Raw genomic sequence first — 13,681 nt, 5'->3', positions numbered from 1 at the left:
CTGGGCTTCTAACTGTTGTGTTCTTAAGTTTATTTTCCCATCCCCAGTGAAGGTAATGTTTGGTGCCAGTTTGATGTGGCCTGGACATTAGTCCCCTTCCTCACTGCTGTGACAAAATGCCTTACGAACACTGGGGGACTTACTTTGGCTCAGAGTTTGAGGGTATGGCCCGTCATCATGGGGAAGGCTTGGTGGCTAGACTCAATTTCTCTTTTTCTTCTTTTTACTTAGTCTGGGGAACACATACACACACAGCCAATAGAACTGCTCTGTCTAATTTCAGGATGGTTATTTCTTCAGTCACAACTCTCTGGAAATGCCCTCAGTGACATACCCAGAGATGTGTCTCCTAGATAGGTTCAAATTCCATCAAGTTGACTCCCAAGCCTGACCATTACGGATACTGTTTGTCCCAGAGGTTCATGTGATGACAAGTTGATTCCCAGAATAACCAGAATTGAGAGGTGGTGGTACCTTCAACAGGTGAAGCCTAGTGGGAGGTGATTGGATCTCGAGAGGCTCTCACGATGGGACTAATGTCTTTCTTTAGAAATGGGGTGTGTTCTCTTAAGTCTGGGTTGGGTCTCATGAGAGTGAGTTAAGTATTGGACTGGGTGAGTTGCCCCAAGGGTGGGTTGCTATCAAGCAGGTCACGGTCTGCGTTGTGCTTCTGGTGAGCATGCGCCTGCATCCCTTTCTGCACTTCTGCTGTCCTCTTTTCCAGCAAGAGACCCCCACCTGAGGCTAAGCAGTGCTCCTTCACTTCCAGAACTGGGAACAAATATATAAACTGCCTGACCTTGGGTATTCTGTTATAGCACCAGAAAACAGGTTAAAACAGGTTGTCCTGTAAGATGTTTACCCTCTAGTCACGTGTAGCAGCTTCTGAAGGGTTACACTGACCTTTCTTTCCCTTCAGTTTTCTGGAATCCGGGAGGTAGACCTCAAGCTCAGACAGGTTCACATGATCTTTCATAATCGTACATTTAAGTGATAATGTGTTAAATCACACGCAAAGACGTTGCACATCTCTGTGGCCCACTGTCATAGACCCTAAAGCTGACCACTTGACTAGAAGGATGGCAGTCTAATCTCAGTTACGTTTCCTCCTGTGATGAGAAGCCTGTCAGTGTGGGCTGACCTTGGGGACGCCCCATCTGTCACACTTTTCACACTGTCAACCTTAGCTGATCATCGCATGTGAGCGGGAATCTCATGGGGCCTTGAGGAAGAGCGACTTCCTCAGTTCATCTCTCCAGGTGATGTCACTTGCTCATACATGCTGTCAGGAAGCGTGTCTGCATCAGCAAGGGCTGCGTCCTGAAGATGGCCTTGGCGCTTTGCTCTTTCTGCGTAGTCCTTGGTGCTCAAGTGGGCACAGCATGAAGGTCACTTGCATGGTCTCACCAGAGACTGCTTTTCTGGCTTCTCTCTCGGAACATCTCATTATTCCTTCTGAGACTTAAACTGCCATAACCGCCCCCACCCTGAAAGCTGATTCCTATGCCATGTTGATTAATCCCATTATCTTCAAGTATTAATTTTGAAGTAACTTCAGACTGATAGAAAAGCAGAAAGAACAGAACAAAGAATTCCTATATATCCTTCTCAGACCCCCAGATGTCAACATTTTTCCATGTGTGTTATCCTCTGTCTGCACAACTACACACATACGCACATATAAATACACATGCATTTATACTAACATAGAGTCACTGATGTCCCATTGATTTGGGGGGGGGGTAAGCAACCAGATTTTTTTGTTTGATTTTGTTTTTTAAGAGAGGATTTCTCTGTGTTATAGTTCTGGCTATTCCAGAACTCACTCTGTAGGCCAGGCTGGTCCAAACTCACAGAAATCCACCTGCCTCTGCCTACTGAGTGCTGGGATTAAAGGTGTGTGCCACCACTGCTTGGCTAGCAACCAGAGTTTTTTTTTTTTTTTTTTTTTTTTTTTTGGCTAGCAACCAGAGGTGTTTTTTGTTTTTTGGTTTTTCGAGACAGGGTTTCTCTGTGGCTTTGGAGCCTGTCCTGGAACTAGCTCTTGTAGACCAGGCTGGTCTCAAACTCACAGAGATCCACCTGCCTCTGCCTCCCGAGTGCTGGGATTAAAGGTGTGTGCCACCATCGCCCGGCTCAACCAGAGCTTTAATATCTGTTAACTAATGTATACAAAAGGTATAATTTTATGTATAATGTATACAAAGGATTTTTGTAGGCAGAGCTACAAGCAGAGACATGTTTGTATCTGCTGATATGCCTACGGTATTCATGTAGCAGAACATGTCCACATTAATAGTAGAGACATCTCTGAAGAAACAGATACTTTATGAGGAATCTAAGGGATCATTCGGGAAACTTTGAATACATGTTTTGACCACAGGACTTCAGGGTAAAGTTACAGAGGGATACATGCTTCAATCATAGCAGTGGAGAGCCCAGAGGGGTGTGAGAGCCTGCTCAAGACCTGCTTAGCATTAAGGGTCACAGAACTGGAGACCTGATATTTTAAAGGGCTAGAGAGATAGCTCAACAGTTAAGAACACTTGCTCTTCCAGAGGGCCTGAGTTTGGTTCCCAGCACCCATATGGCAGCTCACAGCTGTCTGTAACTCCAGTCCCAGGGGATGGACAGCCTCTTCTGATCCCTGCAGGCATCAGGCATACACCTGATGCACAGACATACACATGCAGGTAAATATTCATACACATAAAAAAATAAAAGAAACTGAAAAAGTTAATGGAAAATTAAAATTTGTTACATGAGCCAGAAGGAAATTCAGTCAGGAAAAGAAAAATTAAAAGTAAACAAAAAAAAAAGGATTGTGACTATAAATGCTCCTATCACCAGGAATTACAAATGGCTCAGGCAAATTGATCAGCATGTGTAAGGATCCTGAGGAAATACAAATGTAGCAAAATATGAGATACAAAAGCATCCACCCTTACATATTCCATGTAATGGCAACTGGGTATATAATGATTGACATTATCATAGGAGAAACATCAAGTTCTGTTTAAAATCGGAATACATTGCTCTTACAATAGAAAGGTCAGACAGGTCAAAGCTGAATACAGATCTTGAAGTTTGGAGTGTCAGTATTTAACTGGGCTCATAGGGCATATTTATACCCCCAGGCAAATGCTTTCTGATTCTGCAATGGAAATTGAAGGGAAATCAAATTTCAGTCCACAGAGGACCGTCAGGAAATTCCAAAGTTGGCATCGTAAGATTTTTTGGCAAAACAATGTTAACAGAATTGAAAAATAATTCTTTAAAGTTTCACACTTTAGATAAAAGAGGGGATAAGAAGAAAAATACAAAATTCCTGAAAAAATATATGAATGTCAAATTTCATAGAAACAGCATGAGCTGGCAAGCATTTGCCACAGATCTCAGTGAATATGTTCAGCGCTCAAGAAACTGGCTCTGATGAACAGAGCAAACTCAAGCAGAAAGGAATAATAAAGATAGGCGCTAGGATCAAGAAACTAGAAGAGAGGGCAAGGTGGGCTGTGTGGAAAATGGCTCAGTCAGGAAAGTGCTCGCCTTGTACACCACGAAGACCCAAGTTCAGTCCTCTGAACCCACTACAAAAGGCCTGGTGTGGTTCCGGCCACTTGTTACCCTGGTGCTGGGGAGGTGGGGGACACATAGTTCCCTGAGCCTCATTTCCAGTCAGCCTGGCCTGATAGTGAGTTCCTGTCTCCGAAAATAAAAAGGTGGAATGACATTTGAGGTTGCTGTCTGGCCTCCACATACGTGAACACATACCTGTATTCATGTGCACCCATCCACATATAAACACGCACACACACACACATTAGAAAGTAAACAAGAAAAAATAACAAAGCCACAAGAATAAGAGAGAAATCTAGAGTGCAAGCATGCGAAGTGGCATCTGGAAGCAGCTGGGAGAAAGAATGTTTAGAATCTTCCGGCAGTTGTGATCATCTGTACAAAGACATTTTCTTATAAATGCACAGTTATGAAATTGGCCCAAGAAACAACAGCAGGGCAGATATACCAGGTGTTTTAACTATCTCAGTACTTCCATGAGAATGATAGTGTTATCTTCATCTGCAGATTCAGACAAGGAGAGCAAGCATTCAAAAGCAAGGACATGCAGAACTTGATGGCAGACACCTGCCTCCTGCTCTTAGACTGTGTGTTTAGATGGTTTTCAGGAAACTCAAATGGACCAGTGACCATCAAAGAAAATGAAATATAGCCAAGGGTCACCTGCTCCCAAACCCCAGTATTCTCCAAGTTAAACTAATCTGGCAGTGAGTTTGTTGTTGTTGGGGTTTTTTTTTATATACTAACATTAAGAAACAGATAAACTGGACGATGGTGGTGCACGCCTTTAATCCCAGCACTCAGGAGGCAGAGGCAGGTGGATCTCTGTGGGTTTGAGGTCAGCCTGGTCTACAGAGTGAGTTCCAGGTCAACCAAAGCTACACAGAGAAACCCTGTCTCAGAGAGAGAGAGAGAGAGAGAGAGAGAGAGAGAGAGAGAGGGAGGGAGGGAGGGAGGGAGGGAGGGAGGGAGGGAGGGAGGGAGGGAGGGGAGGGGAGGGGAGGGGAGGCGAAGGGAGGGGAGGGGAGGGGAGAGGAGAGGAGAGGAGAGGAGAGGAGAGGAGAGGAGAGGGAGAATAAGGATGACTTAGCTGTCTGGATACATGAACTTTTTTTTTCTTAAGTGTCAGAAAAAATGCACAGACAAGAGCTCCCTCTTGGGGAGGACAGAGCTTGTTGGGGATGAGCAGAAGGGGTAGCAACTGTCACTTCACACATGTGGGGCCAGGGGAAGGGAGGGGCTCTCTCCACCTCCTCTTTAACATGATGCTGAAGTCTCATAAGCCTTCCCGGAGGAGGGCAAAACTTGGTGAAGAGATGAGGCTGCCGTTATAGCCTCTTCATATCCACCCACTGTGCACACATGCCTTCATCTCCATCACATGTCCTCCGAGCATGTGCTCTATTCGGGATCTCTGGCTAGAGGCAGGAGCACACACAAGATCCACCACTGCTGCTCTGACCACCAGATAATCTCGCATTAGTGGATATGGTCAATGACTGCGTCAGTCCTTGGCCCCAGCTGGAGATGAAAGCCCAGTGGGCTAGGGTGGGGAAACTATGACAAGAGTACCACACCTGACCTTGAAGACTGCTTTTTTTTTTTGAGACAGCATTATATAGTCCAGGCTGGCCTGGAACTCGTGAACCTCCTGCCTCAGCCCTGAAGGGCTAGGATTACATTGTGCACCACCACGCTCACTACAAAGATCCCTATCTAAGTCAAAGACTTGGGTGGAGGAGGTGGAGCTCAGTAGGCAGAGCATTTGAGCCAGCATACGTAAACATATTGGTTCAAATCCCGTATTGTATTTCGATCTACACACGACAGCAGTATGCCTGGTGCTAACAGACTACAAACTCCACGATGTCACATGCCTGCTGTGAACAGAGGTATGTTTGCTATTTTAAAAACAGCCTTCTCTCTGAAATGTAACATATATACAAAAAACAGGACAGGCTTCAAGTGGATGGTTTAGTAAAGTCTTCCAAGCTGAGCCCACCTGTACAGGCAGGACACCCCCCCCCCCAGATCTTCACATGAAACTTTACACTCCTCCCCCCAGCCTCCCCCTTTTCCCCTTTGCAGTCACAGGCCCTCAAGGTCACCGTTCTCCCATCCCTAACCACACAGTTCCCTGTGCTGAGTTACTTGCACGGTACGGTAGGTGCTGTTTCTGATTCTCTTCACGTCATGGAACGGTTATAAGTCCTTCTCCATTGCTGCCACATCCGACAGCATAATTGACTTATCCTTTTTGCTGATAGGCATTTGGATCGTTTCCAGATTAAGGCTGTGGCAAATGGTGCTGTGCTAAGCATTTCTGCATGTGTCTTGGGGCACGCTTCTCCGGTGGGAGCAGGAACGCAGAGTGGGGGGGAGGGGTTCAGCTTCACTGCTGTATCAGTTTTCTGTTGCTGCCATAACAAATGGCCACAAACGCAATACCGTGTTCAGAGTAACCATTTATCAGCTCACGGTACTGGGTCCAAAACCTTCAAGATGGCTTAGGTAATGTGTTTGCTATGAGACACATGAGGCTAAGACAAAGGTGCCAGTGGGGAGGGCTTCTGGAAAGTGCCTGCTTCCTTCAGAAGCATTGGCCAAGTTCAGGTCTGTGGATTTGTGTGATGGAAGTCTCCAGCTCCTGACATTAGTTAAGAGAAGCTACCTGAGTCTTCTCACTCTGGTCTTTACAAGTCTTCTTTGGGCAATCCTGTGTCCATAGTCTTCAGCTTGGCTGCTTCACCTCTACAAAAGTTCCACAGTCTCTTGGGGTTTCTCTGTCTGGTGGGCAATGGTTTCCAGTCAGGACCTAAGATGAATTCTCAGGCTCTGCCAGACTTGAAAGTAGGAAGGATCCCCACCAGTGAAGTGATAGCGGCTTTTCTGGGCCAGGTCACTGCCTTCTATGGTTTGACTGGGTGGCCTGTTGCATTTTCATGTCTCTTCCTCAGAGTTCTGGGCTGCTAAGCCCTGGGAAATGAGAGGATTTAATGCCTGAGAGGAGAGGCCACCCCACAGCTTCAGAATTCAGAATTCATTAGGGAGAATTTAAGCCCCAGTGCTCCAACCTCACACAACACACACAAAAGTACCCAAACATGAAACCTTCTCCTCCTCTTCTTCCTCCTCTCTCTCCAATCCCCTCCCTTCCTTTCCTGATATTTTTCTGTGCCTTCTAATGCCATTATGAGCAAAGGATATCTACAGTTTGAGATTATTGGCACAAGTCTTGCTGTGACAGTGGTGCGGCTCTTTGCTAGTTTTGAACACAAACAGAAGGACATGGACTAGTCACTCTCCGCAATGTGACAGAATTGCCGAAATAAATAAAAGCTCAGACAACTTCTAGGGAATAGTTGTTTATTTGGGATCAAGGTTTTGAGGATTCCGTTCATGGTTCCATGGTATTGTGTTCCTTGAAGAACATTATAGTGGCAGGAGCATGTTCACCTCATGACAGACAGGCAGATAGACAGACAGACAGACAGACAGACAGAAAGGTGAATAGACAGACGGGGAAGTTTAGGGGAGCAGAATGTGCCTCTGCCATAACCTTCAAGGTGCAAGTTCTTGGATTATTTTTAATGGCTCCAATCTCTTTAACAACCACACCCTCCTTGTCGTCAACTTTAAACACATTTCTTTCTGTGGCCAGACTTCACATTTTCCTTCCTTCCTTCCTTCCTTCCTTCCTTCCTTCCTTCCTTCCTTCCTTCCTTCCTTCCTTCCTTTTTGAGACAGGATCTCACCATGTATCCCTGGCTGTCCTGGAACTCACTTTGTAGACCAGGCTGGCCTAGAGCTCTCAGTGATCCATCTGCCTCTATCTCTTGAGTGCTGGCATTAAAAGTGTGCTCCACCGCGCCCGGCTAGGCTGCATAGTTTCAGATCGTGTTTTACTCCTGATTCTCCTTGTAAGTCTGGCTAAAAGAAGCTATAGTAACCATGCCACAGTTTGCACGCATGTTTCCTTCACATTTCCTCTGGAAAGCCAGACCTAGTTCCACAGCTACTCAGGGAGCTGAGGCAGGAGGATTGTGACTTTAAGATCCTCCTGGGCTACCAAGCAAGTTCAAGGCCAGCCTGGGCAACTATCTCAAAAAATTTTTTTAATGGGAGAAAAAAGGATTATGGGTACATTTCGGTGTCAGGGTACTTACTTAGCATGCACAAAGCCTTGAGTTCAGTCCTCAGCATCTCCAAAAGAAAAGAGGAGGGAGGGAGGGAGGAAGAGAGAGAGAGAGAGAAAGAGGTCAGTTTTGTTGCCTTTAAACTCCGTCTCTCATAAATCCCACAAAGTCTCTGGATGTAGAGATGCGTAGAGAAGTTCTTTGCAGACTGACATGAGCCGTGGTCCAGTTCCCAGCACTGTGTTTGTGCTGAAGCCCTGGTCTTCATCGTCTGCATTCTCACTGGCGTTCTGATCTCCCGAAGTTCCCACCAGAACTGCCCATTAAGATGAGCATACAACGCTAAAGGACTTCTCTTTACAACACTTCAGGACTTCCCTAGCCTGCTTTTCCAAAGTCTTCAAATGTCTCCCACAACCGCTTCCAAAGGTCTAAAGACCACATTATCAGGTCCAGCAACAGCAAACACTTCTTGTAGTCAGTGTTCTGGTTATCATAAACAAGTACCCAACAACAACAATAGGGAAGGGATCGCTTATTTTCAGATTGTAGTTTCTGAAGGCTTAGACGCTCCTTGGACAGAGCGTCATCATGGCAAGAGTGTGTGATGAGGAACTTCACCTCACAGCAGACAGAGGGAGATGACCAGACTTGGGTCCTACAATAACCTGCAAAGGAATGCCCCAGGCTCTACTTCCTCCTGCTGGGTCCAACCTCCTCAGATGCCACAGCCTCCAAACTAGCACCAGCAGCTGGGGACCGGGGTCTGACCTAGTGGGGAACACTTCCTGGTCAAACCATAGTAAGAGGTGGTCAGCCTTGCTCACTTCAAAGAGACAGGGCTTCTGCAGTACGAAAGGACTCTGTGCTTCCGTGTCTACTTATAACCATAGATGTGCAGATAGCCTTGGTCCAAGGAGGACTGCTCTGACCCTGGCTCTGCAAGTCAACTTCAGACATGCACAAACTGGAAAAGATGCTGCCTGTGGCTTTGTGTGGTAGAGGAGGGAAGTGACCTCTGGGCTTAAGTCAGGACTCACAAGAATCTGAGCGTTCCAATAGGTATTTTGGAGCAGGCAGGTTTTGTGCCCTCTGTAATCACTGCCTGCATTCAGCACAGTTCCTGCAGAGTCTCCAGGAAGACAGGCTTTAGCTGGCTGTAATGGGCACCGTCCTAACAATGCATCCTTTATGAGCTGTCCCCCTTCCCTGCTCCAGCCCTGGCTCCCTGGGATCTCCTTCCAACTCGGCATCCTTCATCTTATTCAGTCTATCTCAGGTTCCATTGCCAGGAGTCCCATCTGTGATACCATCCTTTATTTGAGGACCAACCTCATGATAGTACTGGGAAACCACCACGCCTACATCCAGACCCACACTAACTCCGCATGCATCTCTCTCTCTCTCTCTCTCTCTCTCTCTCTCTCTCTCTCTCTCTCACACACACACACACACACACACACACACACACACACGTCCAATGCTACACATGCTACCACTGGCCATACACATAATATACATGCAAATGCACCACATACTGCATACATATTACATACATATATTCTGCATGCATGTATAGAACACCGCCAGGAATCACATAGAGCATGTACTTACCATGTGCGTGCCCATACTGTACATATATACACATACTGGCATTCTCTCTTCCTCCACATCCCCAATCTTCACTTAGACTTTGTGGAAAGGCAGGATCTTGGTTTGTAAACAACGGGACTCTCTCTCTCTCTCTCTCTCTCTCTCTCTCTCTCTCTCTCTCTCTCTCACACACACACACACACACACACACACACACACACACCCCACACCCCTCCTTGTGGCTGACTGTAGGGTGACTTTCTCCTAGTGCTCTGCCCTTGTAGTAACTTTGGAGGACTTTCATGAGACCCAAGAATAGACAGTTTATGGGCTCTGCTGATAAAATGCCTTCGCTGGAACCCACAGTTCCGTGCTCTCTGTTCTTGCATTCTCTTGGTGATTCTGCTTGGCCACCTTGCAGGTTGTCAACCTCTCTCCTGAGTCACCTGACACATCTATGCTAAGTCTCAGATAGACATGTCTGGGTTCCACAGACACTGAAACCCAGGGGTTTCCTTTTACCCCCAAGGATCCAAACCCAGACTGCACCCACTAGACCAGCCACCTCCAGGAATCCCCCAAGATCACCCTTGACCACACAATCTTACCACCTGCTGGGAAAGGGCTCCTCAGCAAACCCCACAACCACCACCTACCCAACACCCACCCTGGGAAACTTGCCCCACACTCCCCCACCAACCTGGAAGCCCCCACTCCTTCATGTTCTGCCCTGGACCACCAAGCCCTGGGGGTTTTCTCTTGGAAACAGCCCTTCCTTGGATCTTCCCATTCCTGGGACCTGATTAGGGTTTGAAAGTCTTAGCTGTCCTCTTTATTCCCCGCTCCACTGGCTCCTGAAGCCTGCCTCTCCCTCCCATCCCCTCTCAGTGACAACCCTGTGGGAGAACCTTGTGGTCCAGACCCTGTAAATGGGAGATGCCGCCTGGACAACCAAGGCAGGGGGCTTCTTAGGAGCCAAGGTCAGTACAGCTGGGGATGCATCGTCACCTCCTGCTGGAGTGCTTCAGGCAGAGCTGGGCCTAAATTTGTCCCTAGGGTCACACCCAAGGACAAGGTCCAGTTCCGCACCCGAGTCAAGTGGCTACTTCAGCCCTGCTCCCTTCCACCTTGGCTTCTATCACTCCCCACAAAAGATTCAAAGTCCATGATTTAACTACTCCAGAAATCAACATAGTTTGATTTTTTTATGTTTTACTAGCCAATAAACCCTGCTTGAGTGGATTGGGTTGGGTTTCTGCCACAGTTCATCAGGCAGGTCCTACTGAAGCAGAAGACAGACACCCTGACCTCCACAATGAGACATACCTGAATGGAGTCAGGGCAGAAGGTCACAAAGACCTGCGGACGCTCCTTCTTTTCATTTAAAATTGTCACAACCCCCCACTTTATCTTTCTAGCACCCCACTGCCCCTAGAGCCATGAAACACGACTGATTCTCTGCAATGTCCCTCACTACAAAGTTCAGTGGCCATTGTAGGAGAGGCCAGAGGAGAGGCCAGGACTCAGCTTTGAGGCAAGTGTGACCTGGATTTCAGGATGCCAGAAGCTGGTGAAGTGAAGAAGTCTGTCCAGGGGGCAGTCTGAGTGCAGAGGCCTCAGGCAGCAGGCTCGGGAGGGTACCACAGCGGCAGTTTTAGCCCACGGGAGGGGAACCCTATTGGGGTTTCCCAAGTACAGGCCTGGACATTTGACCCCGACCTCAAGGGCTGGGAGCAGAAAAGAGGCTTGATGGGCAAGGCAGCCCGCGGAGCCGACTGGGAGGACAGCGGGGAGCGCCGCTTAGCGCGGACTCGGGCGGCTCCACCCGCGCTTCTCCGTGCGGCCGCGAGGGGGCTCCGCACGGCTCCGGCCAGGCGCACGGGCGGGCTGCGCGCGGGATCGCGGCGGGCTGCGGGCGAGCGGGCGGGCAGCGCCCGGTTCACCGTGCAGCGGCTGCGGCGGGCGCGGCGGGCGCTGCTGATGGGCCGGGCCCGGGCTGCCGGAGCGCCGGGAGCCGGTGAGTGATGCGCGGTCGCGCGGGACACCTGTGCTACGGACAAGGGCATGCGGGGCGCGGCGAGGTCCGCGCGTGGAGCAAGGCAGCGGTGTGGGCGGGGACGGCGGATCGGGCCGAGGGCGGGCACGCGCAGGGCTGACCCGGGGCAAGGTGCGCGCGAGTGACAGTGCGCGTGGCTGGAGCCATGGCGTGCGTGGCGTGGAGGTGGACGGCGCGGGGCCGAGCGGCACGGAGCGCCCCCCCCCCCCCTTAACCTCCCGAGGGCGCGGGACAGCCGTGAGGTCCCGGGATGGAGATGCCCAGCAGCGGCTGGATGCCGGGGCCCAGCGAAGGGCACGCCCCCCTGCCGCTGCTGGGAGACCACCTCCCTGCACCTGCTAGTGGCAGAAAATTCCAGTCTGGGCCCAGAATCTCCACCCACATGGGCCTCAGTTTCCCTAACTATGAAACGGGCACAGCAAGGTTGGCCCGCGATGTGCATGTGAAGGATGAGAAGGTCCTTGGCCTTCTGGGAATCAGAAGACCAGCGTGCCAGTCATAGGGGCTGTAGGGTGGTGGCATCTGCTGGGGCTCCAGTGTGTCCCTCGGGCAGTGGCAGGGGGCAGGCTTAAGGCTGCAGACAGAGAAGCCCTGGAGAGAGGTGGGTGCTCTCAACCCTGCTGTCTACCCAGCAGCTTAGGTGGTGAAGTGGTGAGGTCCCCTGCGCCCCAACTGCCTCCCGTGGCTGTAGGACAGGTAAGAGAGTCCGAGAAGGGGTCCTGGAGAGTCTCACCTGATGGCCAGAGCCGTTTCCACTTCACAGTCAAGTAAACAGATTCACTGGTCCTGTCTCAGGACCATGAAGTGACAGAGGTGAGGTTCCAGGCTCCTACCCCAGTACTCAGCCACCTCGCCAGGTGCCCTGAGTATGCTGTGTTCGCCGACACTTACTGTGTGCTGCGGGCTCACTTGCCCTGAACCCTGTGCCCACGTTGGTGTGAGAGGGCATAGCACGGCACGAGTTAGCTACCAAGGGAAAACCCGAGGACCGTTTCAGAAGATCATATCTAGGAAGACGATTAAATGGGGTCATGGGCTGGAGAGGGACAGGTAGCGGGGCAGAGCCTGGGCCTGGCCAGAGGTGTGTGTCCCTGGCTAGAGACCCTTGTGCTGTAAACAAAGAGTGGGACCCATGGAAAAGTCAGCACAGGGGCTGAACAGGTGAAGCATCCCTGGGGCGAGTACAGGTGAGGAATGGGAAGGACTTGGAACCAGATACCTCGGAGAGACGAACTAGGGCTTGGATGTTCTGGGCGCCGTGGGAAGCCTGCAAACAGCTGGAGTTTGAATAGTAGACAGAAAGGCTGAATGGTGGTTGAACAGGTTTGCAGGGGTAGCCAGACAGAGAGAACGCAGACTGGACCAGAGCTGTGGAGATATATGAGAGGCTTCGGGCTGTGCAATCCACCCCTGGTGGTATAGCCGCTCCAAGGCCTTTGTCCTGGGAAAACCAGAGCCATGAAGAGGGCAGGACGGTGAGTTGAGGAACTCAGGTGGAAAAGGAGCCTGGCTTTCTTTCAAGTGCTGTCCCACTCCGGTCCAGCAGGTGGCGCCTGACTGTGGGCGGGGTTGCAGAGGTCCAATGAGATGCTGGGTGTTCGGACTAGACCCAGCCTCTGGGACCTTTTCACTTGTCTTTAGGTGACTTGGAGAGCTGGTCCAGCACTCACGTTTGTACTTGGACCAAAACTAGAGTCGGCCGGTTCCCTTTGCTCTTTTAACTGAGAATTGAGGGGCCTAGAAACCACCGTCTAGTTTAGGTGTGCCTATGGCCACCCTGGTGTTATTGAGTCTAGACGTTGTCAGGTGTCCCCAACCAAAGCATCTTACAACTAGAAACGAATATTTCCATCTCTTTTCTCACGTGAGAACCTGATTCTCAAATCATCACCACATTGATCATTTGGTACATCCTGGAACACACAGAGATCGTTCCAGAATTAAATGTGTAAACCAGTACCAACCCCAAACTTCTGTATTAAGTGTCCGATGTCTTTGGGTGTGCACCCAGAGCTCTGAGCATTGTTTCAGTCTGATCCAGCGTTGGTTTTGCGAGTTTCTCGTTGCATTCGGCCCGTTTTTGCACATCCTTGGTCTTCGTGATACAATTTTATTTTTGAAACCATAAAATATTTTTATGGCTCAGAGGTCACAACTATACAAAAGCTATATTTATAAGTTATTTAGAGACACAGTTCTGTCCCTGTGTCTTTGTCCCTGTTCCTCCTCAGAGGTAACCATTTTAAACAGCTCCTAGATTACCTGTCCATGTTTCTTTTTATCGAATAAGCCACTTATACATTATATTAGAGTATGT

General features: G+C 49.4%; 1 protein-coding gene across 1 annotated transcript in view; it reads left to right on the top strand.

Moving 5' to 3' along the window:
* Positions 1–11,187: 11,187 nt before the first annotated feature.
* The window catches only part of Rasgef1c (RasGEF domain family member 1C), a 69,052-nt gene continuing 66,558 nt past the window's right edge, over positions 11,188–13,681 (top strand). The window contains exon 1 of the mRNA XM_075992792.1: positions 11,188–11,325. The gene's annotated coding sequence lies outside the window, so the exon portion shown is untranslated. The remainder of the gene's footprint in view (positions 11,326–13,681) is intronic.

This window comes from Microtus pennsylvanicus, chromosome 11 (genome assembly GCF_037038515.1).
Source record: "Microtus pennsylvanicus isolate mMicPen1 chromosome 11, mMicPen1.hap1, whole genome shotgun sequence".
NCBI classification, from domain to species: Eukaryota; Metazoa; Chordata; class Mammalia; order Rodentia; family Cricetidae; genus Microtus; species Microtus pennsylvanicus.
This window is presented reverse-complemented; position numbering and strand designations above follow the sequence as displayed.